Below are 8841 nucleotides of genomic sequence, written 5' to 3' on the forward strand. Positions count from 1 at the left end.
TGTGGACCTGACATGATCCACTTCATTTTGGATGGAAGCGTACGCGGCAACCTCATTATGGCACCGTGGCAGAAAGAGGCACCTCCCTCCCTTCCTCTCTGTCAGAGCAGCGACGACTCCAAAGTGGGCCTCTTAAAGACCCTGCAAATCAAACGCCTTCTGAGATGAGACCACGTTTAAGCCTATCCACACATTTTTTAAAAAAATGCTGACACCATTTTTAAAAAAAGGGGAAAAAAGATGCTGAATCATCTTTGCTCCAGGAGCAGAGCAGTCAGCAAGTCTGGATGATGGGGGGGGGGGGGGCATTGTTCTTGTGATGGATATTTAAAAAGGCATGCATGAATGCCCTTGCGCTTTTATAAATACATAAAAGCTAGAGCCTTCAGTGATGTAGGTGAGTTTGAAAAAGCATGCCGAGGAAGAGATGAACAGCGGTGTGCTAAGACTTCGCTTGCAATGTTACAAGGTGTCCTTCACAGCCCTAAATATCAGGAAAATGGAAGGACATGGAACCGTTTTTAACTACTGCACGTTGTCCTCATATGTTCTTCTTTCTAGAGTTTAGAGCAGTTCAGCAGCAGCAACTGTCAGAGATAGCTAAGCTAGAGGGATGTTCGGTGGTGCATCGGCACCAGGGCTCACAGGGTTGAAGTGCCGGGACTTTTAGATTAGCAGGGTTGACCATGCCCTGTCCTGCCCAGCCCACCTAGCCCAGACTGGGGCAGTATAGGAATGAATGAATGAATGAATGAATGAATGAATGAATGAATGAATGGGAAATGCAGCTAAATCTCAGAGTGGGGAATGGGGGCAGATGCATCTCTGCTTTTTGTACCCATGCCACTTGTGCATGTGCAAAATGGCTGTGCACTGTTTCCCTTACATTCTACACACACACACACACACACACACACATGTTTCTGGACCTATTTGGATTGGACCCAAACTAACAGCACAAGCTTATGTATGTCTGCTCAGAAGTAAGTCCTATCAACTTCAACGGAACTTACTCCAAGCGAAGTCGGTTCAGAATTGCTACCTAAGTTAGCGATCCTTCATTCCCATTTAAATCAGAGACTCTTCTGGTCGTCACGATTACCTTTTCACAATGATTTCAGTTGAGCCGAAGTGCAACTAACTCGGGCTGCAATCCTATACACCTTTACATGGGAGTAAATCCCATTGAACTCAGTAGGACTTACTTCTGATTAGACATGCAACGGACTGTGCTCTTACTCTGGATCCAGCCCATAAGAGTTTTCGCAATTCCATTCCACTGTGAGATTAAGCACCCTATGAAACATTCTTCCCTTTTGAAAACAAGGAAGCGGTTCGCCTCCATTTATTACTAACGCATCTGTTTCGGAAGCCAATGCAGGGCAGTTTATTGCAGAGCAGGTGGTTGGAGAGTCAATGAATAACTTTAGATCAGGAAGAGAAGAGCCTTCACCCATGCTTGAAGGATAGCAGAAAGCATTCAGGTTTTGCATTAAAGGTACTCCGAAGTGTCCGTGTTTTCATCAGTGACTAGCCTCTTAAATCTCAACCTACATTAGTAGTAGTAGTAGTAGTAGTAGTTACATTTATATACCGCCCCATAGCTGAAGCTCTCTGGGCAGTTTACAAAAGTTTAAAACGGTGAACATTAAAAAGAAATATACAAAATTTAAAACCATAAAAAGCATAAAATACAAACAAAACACACAATATCCATTTAAAAACAACTATTCTAAGGTCAGTTAAAAAACTCAGCATATGCTGTAAAATGCTGTTAAATACCTGGGAGAAGAGAAAAATCTTGACTTGGTGCCAAAAAGATAACAATGTTGGTGCCAGGCGAGCCTTGTCGGGGAGATCATTCCATAATTGAGGGGCCACCACTGAAAAGGCCCTCTCCCTAGTTGCCATTCTCTGAGCTTCCCTAGGGGTAGGAACCCGGAGGAGGACCTTAGATGTTGATATAGACACGATGCATCTGGAATGGGGAATCAGCCACTTTGAGGGACATATAAACATAAGAGAAATTGGCTGGGTTCACATGATCCCAGGGTGGGAAATAAGCCATGGTGGTGTAGTGGATAAGATGTTGGACTGGGAGTCAGGAGATCCAGGTTCTAGTTCCCACTCAGCCATGGAAACTCACTGGGTGACTTTGGGCCAGTCACAGACTCTCAGCCCAACCTACCTCACAGGGTTGTTGTTGTGAGGATAAAATAGAGAGGAAGAGGATTATGTAGGCCGCCTTAGGTTCCTTGGAGGAAAAAAGGTGGGAAATAAATGCAATAAATAAATAAATGGTGACTTATTTCTGACACCACACATACTGGTCACATGCCAGGTTTTTTTATATAGAATTACCTTCACTAGCGCAGCTGCACATTGTAGGGTGGGTAACCCTGCCGTGCCTCCTGCCAGGTTCATCTAATCTTGTAAACAAAGGGAGCAGGTGCATGACAAGCACAGGGGTGGGGGCAGAATACACAATGGCTTCTTTTCTTTCTCTGTGATCATCCAAACCCAATCACAGTGTCAACCCTTTTTACTTCATGGGAATGTCAGGCCTGCTGGAGCAACAGCACTGTTCAATTTGCAAATCACTGGTGTTAGGGTTCACTAGTGAAAGAGAAAAGACCATCTCATTTTCTTCCCCCTCCCCCCCAGTTAGCCACAAACCCAGAATCCTCATCTCAGTGACTGTGGAATTTGCAAAGTGATTATCAAGGAGGTGCTACTAAGAACTCTGGGTTGTGCCCAATGTTAGTCTAGCTTAAGTCCCATTCATTTTGATAGGTCTACTCTAACTAGAACTAACATTGTACACAACCCATAGCAGCTACCTTCTATTGTGAGTCAAAGCATCTAGTTCAGTATTGACTACATTGCCTGGAAGCAGCTCTCTTCAGACAGAAATGTGTTCCAGATCTACCTGGAGATGCCAAGGATTTTGAGCCTGGGATCTTTTCCATGCAAAGCTACTATTATTATTATTATTATTATTATTATTATTATTTATTTATTTATATAGCACCATCAATGTACACGGTGCTGTACAGAGTAAAACAATAAATAACAAGACCCTGCCGCATAGGCTTACATTCTAATATAGCCCTTCTCCAATTCCCTTTCACTATGTTCCCAGTTTTAATTCATTTTCCCATTTCTTTAGTAGAAGCTAGGCTTTCAAGTAGGGCTGTGCACCACCTCAGGCCGAACCCCAGAAGCTGAGCTGAGGCGGGCCAATTCGGCCCACCTTAGCCAGAATACAAGACCTGAGGTGCTTCAGGTCAGGTCTGAAGCACCTCAGGCTGATTCAGGGCGGGGGTGCCTAGGGTGACCCTATGAAAAGGAGGACAGGGCTCCTGTATCTTTAACAGTTGTATCGAAAAGGAAATTTCAGCAGGTGTCATTTGTATATATGGGGAACCTGGTGAAATTCCCTCTTCATCACAGCAGTTAAAGCTGCAGGCACCCTGCCCTCTTTTAAATCTGGTCACTGTAGTATAGCTCCTGCAGCTTTAACTGTTGTGATGAAGAGGGAATTTCACCAGGTTCTCCATATATACAAATGACACCTGCTGAAATGCCCTTTTCTATGCAACTGTTAAAGATACAGGAGCCCTGCCCTCCTTTTCATATGGTCATCCTAGCAGTCAGGGATATTCAGGGATAAATGAGAGGTGGAACTGAGATCACCACGGAAGCAAGTGAACGTCATGTGCCCTATTAGTGATGACTGTGACACAATCCTGCAATAAATGGCCGGTGTAGACTCCCCCGACATCAGACATTGCATTGTCTTCTAGGCCCTGGAGGCGTCTGACTACAGACTGTACCAGGCCATCCACAATTCGCTTGACTACCAGTCCACACATGCAGCTTCCTAGCATCATCCCTGAGAGTAGGATAAGGAGAGGGGGAATCTTTACATTAATGGAATCATGAGGGGGGAACCTGCTCAAAAGATTCATCTCCCCACACTTTGGAGCACGCTAACCAGCCATTCCTGCCACTCAGAAGTTTAACGCTGCCCTTGCGGGAGGTTTGCTGCTCTTTGCTGTTTCCCAGTCCTGGCTGAGGAGTTGCGCCTCCGTTAACGTCATCACCAAGGCAGCAAGATTCCCTGAAGCGCTCGTCACTCACTGGCAGCTGGCATTGTAACCGACGGGCTATTTATAGCTCGCACGCTTCCCTCGGCACCATTCTTTTCTCACTTAATAAAAAGGAATGCAAAAAAAGTGGGGGCACCTTTCCCCACCCCACCCACAGAAAAGCCCCCCCCCCCCAGCACTTCTGCCTCACTGCTCCTTATTTCAGCAATGAAACGCAAACGGACGGTGTGCTTCTTGTACAGGCTCTAGCCGGGTTAGGCTTTATTCGTGAGTAACCCTAACTTCTCTAGGCCGGCTTGTATCCCCCAAACAGAGCTATGACACAGAAGACAGACGTCTTTACAAATAAAATCATGGCTTCATCCAAAGTTTTCCCAAAGCTGCGCATAGCCATGCAGGTCATAGAGTAGTGGGATATCTGTGCATTGGGGGGTTTAAAGCAAGGGAGGAGTTTATTAGGTGAATTAACTGTGGCATGTATTCCATTAAAGGCTGAGAGGAGTCAAAACTGGGGTGTGATTGACGAAATTGGGAACTTTGATTGGTGGTTGATGCTGCTGCTGCTGCAAGATTCAGTTATGACTAGGGTGACCATATGGAAAGGAGGACAGGGCTCCTGTATCTTTAACAGTTGACTAGAAAAGGGAATTTCAGCAGGTGTCATTTGTAGATATGGAGAACCTGCCGAAATTCCCTCTTCATCACCACAGTGAAAGCTGCAGGAGCTATACTGGAGTGACCAGATACAAAAGAGGGCAGAGCTCTTGTTGTTCTGCAAAGTGTCATGCAAATTGGACACTACTGAGTGATCCAGACATGCCCTAGACCCTGGGCCCACCACCCATGCCTTTTTCCTCCCAACTTGCACAGGCCTTCAGTCAACAGAGCAGTGATTCAGGCAAACTTGGTAGACAGACCCTACTATTATAGAAGGCTACTTTGTGCCTCTCAAGGCAAGAGATGGACTCTCCATCTTCAAGAAGAAAGGAATTTATTTATTTATTTATTCATTCATTCATTCATTCATTCATTCATTCATTCATTCATTTCATTTCTATAGCACCCAATAGCCAAAGCTCTATCTGACACTTCTCCAGTCCAGTTGGGTGTGGCCTTCTACAAGCAGGGAGAGACAGATAAAATCAGCAGTGATTAAAGCTCCATTTACTACTACTACTTTCTCTTTATGGCATATAGAATATGTAGTAGAAGGATTGCTATTTCTTTTAGAGTTGATTTCCTCACACTTGTGTACTACAAAGGCTGTAAGCTGAGACATGCTGTACTAAGTTTCTGCATCTGGGTCCCCCCCCCAGCCCCCATCTTTGCATGATCCCTCTTGTGTGAAGCTTGAATACAACACTCTCCTGCATTAATGCTTTACCCAGAGTTTACCCATAATTTTTTTTCTGCCAAATCATTGTACAAACAAAGTACAAGGTGTGTTTTTTTCAGTTACTGGGCTGTTGGATTCCTTTGCCTGCTCCCTCCCTGTATCCCAAATGCCTTTGAGGCATTGTAGTACTGGCATGTAGAACAGCTGTGGGGGGGGGGAAGGTACCATTTTTGCCTACCTCTATAGTCTGGCAAAACAACCCATGAACAATTTATGGTAATAGGTTCACACCCAATGACAATCCTGAGTTAAAAGAGCCAGTGTGGTGTAGTGGCTAAGGTGTTGGACTGGAAGTCGGGAGATCCAGGTTCTAGTCCCCAATCGGCCATGGAAACCCACTGAGTGACTTTGGGCCAGTCACAGACTCTCAGCCCAACCTACCTCACAGGGTTGTTGTTGTGAGGAAAACATGGAGAGGAGGATTATGGGTTCCTTGGAGGAAAAAAGGTGGGATATAAATGTAATAAATTAATAAATAAAACAACCCAGAGTCACAACCTAACAACAAACAATGAGTTTTCTTCCATAGTTAACCCATAGTTCTGGGTTTGCATTAGGGGTGTGATCCGCTCCGATTAGGAGCGTAGAAGCAGTAGCGGATTGGCCTGCTCCGCCTTACCCAGAGGCGGAGTAGGAGCGGACCGCGGACCCCCTAGAAGCAAGGCGAAGAGAAGCGGCCATTTTTCGGAGCTCCTAGTTCAGGCGGAGCGCTCCGGTCGCCATCTTGAAAACATTTCGCCATAGGATTGCATTGCGGCAAATAATCGCGCATAACTAGGTTGTTTTTGAAGCTATCGTTCTAGAAATTCTTGTGCTCAGAGAGTCGTGGATGGGGGTCATTTTGAGACCACTCTCACCTCTCTGCGTTGTCTGGGTCGCGTGCTATATTTTTGTGAAAATCGGGTCAACCGCGCGGCTCAAACGGCGTTTTCGGCTTTTCGCCCATAGGATTGCATTGAGGGAAAGAATCGGGGATAACTGGGGGGGGGTTTAAGCTATCATTCTGAAAATTCTTGTGCACAGAGAGTCATGGATGGGGGTCATTTTGAGACTACTCTCAACTTTCTGCATCGTACGGGTCGCGCGCTAGAAGTTTTTAAAAAATCGGCGGGAAAAATACCTTTTCCAAAGGGCTGAAGGGCAGAGTCAGCTCCAGTTCATGATGATCCCAAAGTTGGAGGAGGGCATAGGCAAAACGGGTAACTTGGGATTCTGGGAAACTTCTCTTTCTTCATCTGAATGGGCTTTTCCCCGTGTTTTTTAACACAGTAGCCCCACCAAATGCACAAACACAACCTGAAATCATATAGTAAGCCAAGAATAAGAGATAGAAACACAGCACTGCTCCCCACCCTAACCTTGGTGAACAACTGAATCGATGTGGTGCAAGGGGATGAGCTCCCCTAGGGCATCTCATCGTGGACGTGCCCCCACTCTCTCCTGCACTGGAAGGCCATTAGAGCCTTCCAAAGAGAGTAAAACGGTGGAGCAATGCCTATCATGAGTTGAAGTGAATGCTCACTTTTCAGTGGTGGAGCAATGCCTGTTATGAGTTGAAGTGAGCGTTTTACTTCTTCTCAGAGCTGTTGGTAGCTGTCTTGAACTGGCAGCTACTTCCCCCTCCCCCGGGCACGTCCCCCTATTGCTGGTAAAAGACAGATATAGCCTTTTTAAAAAAATTCTTCTTGCTGTTTATTGAGCAACACTGCTGCTTTTAATTCCACCCCTCCTTTGTTTATTGATTGATTTATTCCATTTTATATGCATTACTGGCTTATCCTTGGCTCACTTCCTTATGCCCCCAGAAATGCCAGCTGCATGCCTGCCTGCCTTCCCTCCCTCCTCCCCTGCCCACCTCGCAGGGATGTTGTGTGTGGGGTGCCCGATTTTCAAAAATTCCCCAAAAATCAGGGGATGATGGGATTGCTTTGAAACTTGGTGTGTATGTGTATATCCCCATGAGGTGTCATGGTGCCAAACATGAGGTTTCTAACTTTCACAGAAAAAAAGTTGTATAATTTTTTAGCTTTCAATGCAAGCCTATGGGGGGGGGAAACGGAGCTCCGGATCCGGAGCTCCGGGCGGAGCGGAGCGGAAGTGGGCGGAGCGGGGGCGGGGCGGAGCGGCCCGATCCGGAAAATGGCGGATCTGCAAGTGAAGCGGAGCGGGGGGTCCGTGCATACCCCTAGTTTGCATGTTACAACAACCCAAGATTCAACAACCCACACTCAACCCATACTCAGGGTTGTCATTACATGCAAACCAAGTCTCTATGTAGGGTTCTAAATGTCATGGAATGCAACACTAAGGAACAAAGCATGTATGCACACACAAGGGAGGCGCACAGTTTAATTGCAGTGAACTACAACCACATACCACTATGCAGTGTCCAATTTTTTTTCTTTGAAAAAGTCTTGCTGTGCAGTGTTCCACCCTCCTTCACTCTGATGCCTTGCAAAAATAAAAGCACAAATATCTTGCATAATTTACAATCACACTGGCAGATCCCGTTCCATTCCTTCCCAGACATGAGTAATCACACGCCATACCCTCCCATTCCACAAATGGCCATAACTGAAAAGTTGAGATAGCGAAGAATAATTTAGGCAAGCAGAAATGTCTTCCAAAGCGATCAGGGACACAGCTGTAGGACTTCCACTGACTTCCCCTCCTGATTTGTCATTTTCAGCTCTTGGGCTGGCCCCTGTGTTTGCCAATACGGAGAGGACACCAATTTGCCAGCTTAGCTCTTTTCTCACGGAAGGTCTAGTAAAATGCTCCTGTGCACTTCTTTAATGGATCTCCGCAAAGTGAACCCTGTTTTCATCTGGACAGATTACATTTACATCCTGTCACATCCCATTAGTTGTTTACAACCTCGTGCAACTTCCTCATCCCATCTGCTCATATTGCACCAGCATAATAAAAAGTAAGGTGACCATTAAAAAAATATTCCCTGTAAATCAAACTCCCATCTACGCAACAAGAACTGGAGGGCCCAATTCGCTTTTGTGAGGCTTAATATTGTGATAAATCACAGGCTATCCTAGAAATGACACATACGCCAGAGAATTTGCTTTCTAGTGCCTGCCAACTTGTTTTAAAGAAATAGCGAAGGGCAGAATAAGCCACAAATATAAAAACAGCCAAAACAATATTGGCAAGCCTTACAAGGTTGTTGTAAGGGTTACCAGTATTAATAATATATCTGAAGCACTTTGAACATGACCAAAATTCACCAATTTCTTCATAAAGAGGATGAAATAATTTAAGATTTTGTAAATTTTATTTTTAGAAATGGAATGTGGGAGAAAGCAAAATTGATGGATGTGT

The sequence above is a fragment of the Elgaria multicarinata genome, chromosome 6 (assembly GCF_023053635.1).
Source record: "Elgaria multicarinata webbii isolate HBS135686 ecotype San Diego chromosome 6, rElgMul1.1.pri, whole genome shotgun sequence".
Classification (NCBI taxonomy): domain Eukaryota; kingdom Metazoa; phylum Chordata; class Lepidosauria; order Squamata; family Anguidae; genus Elgaria; species Elgaria multicarinata.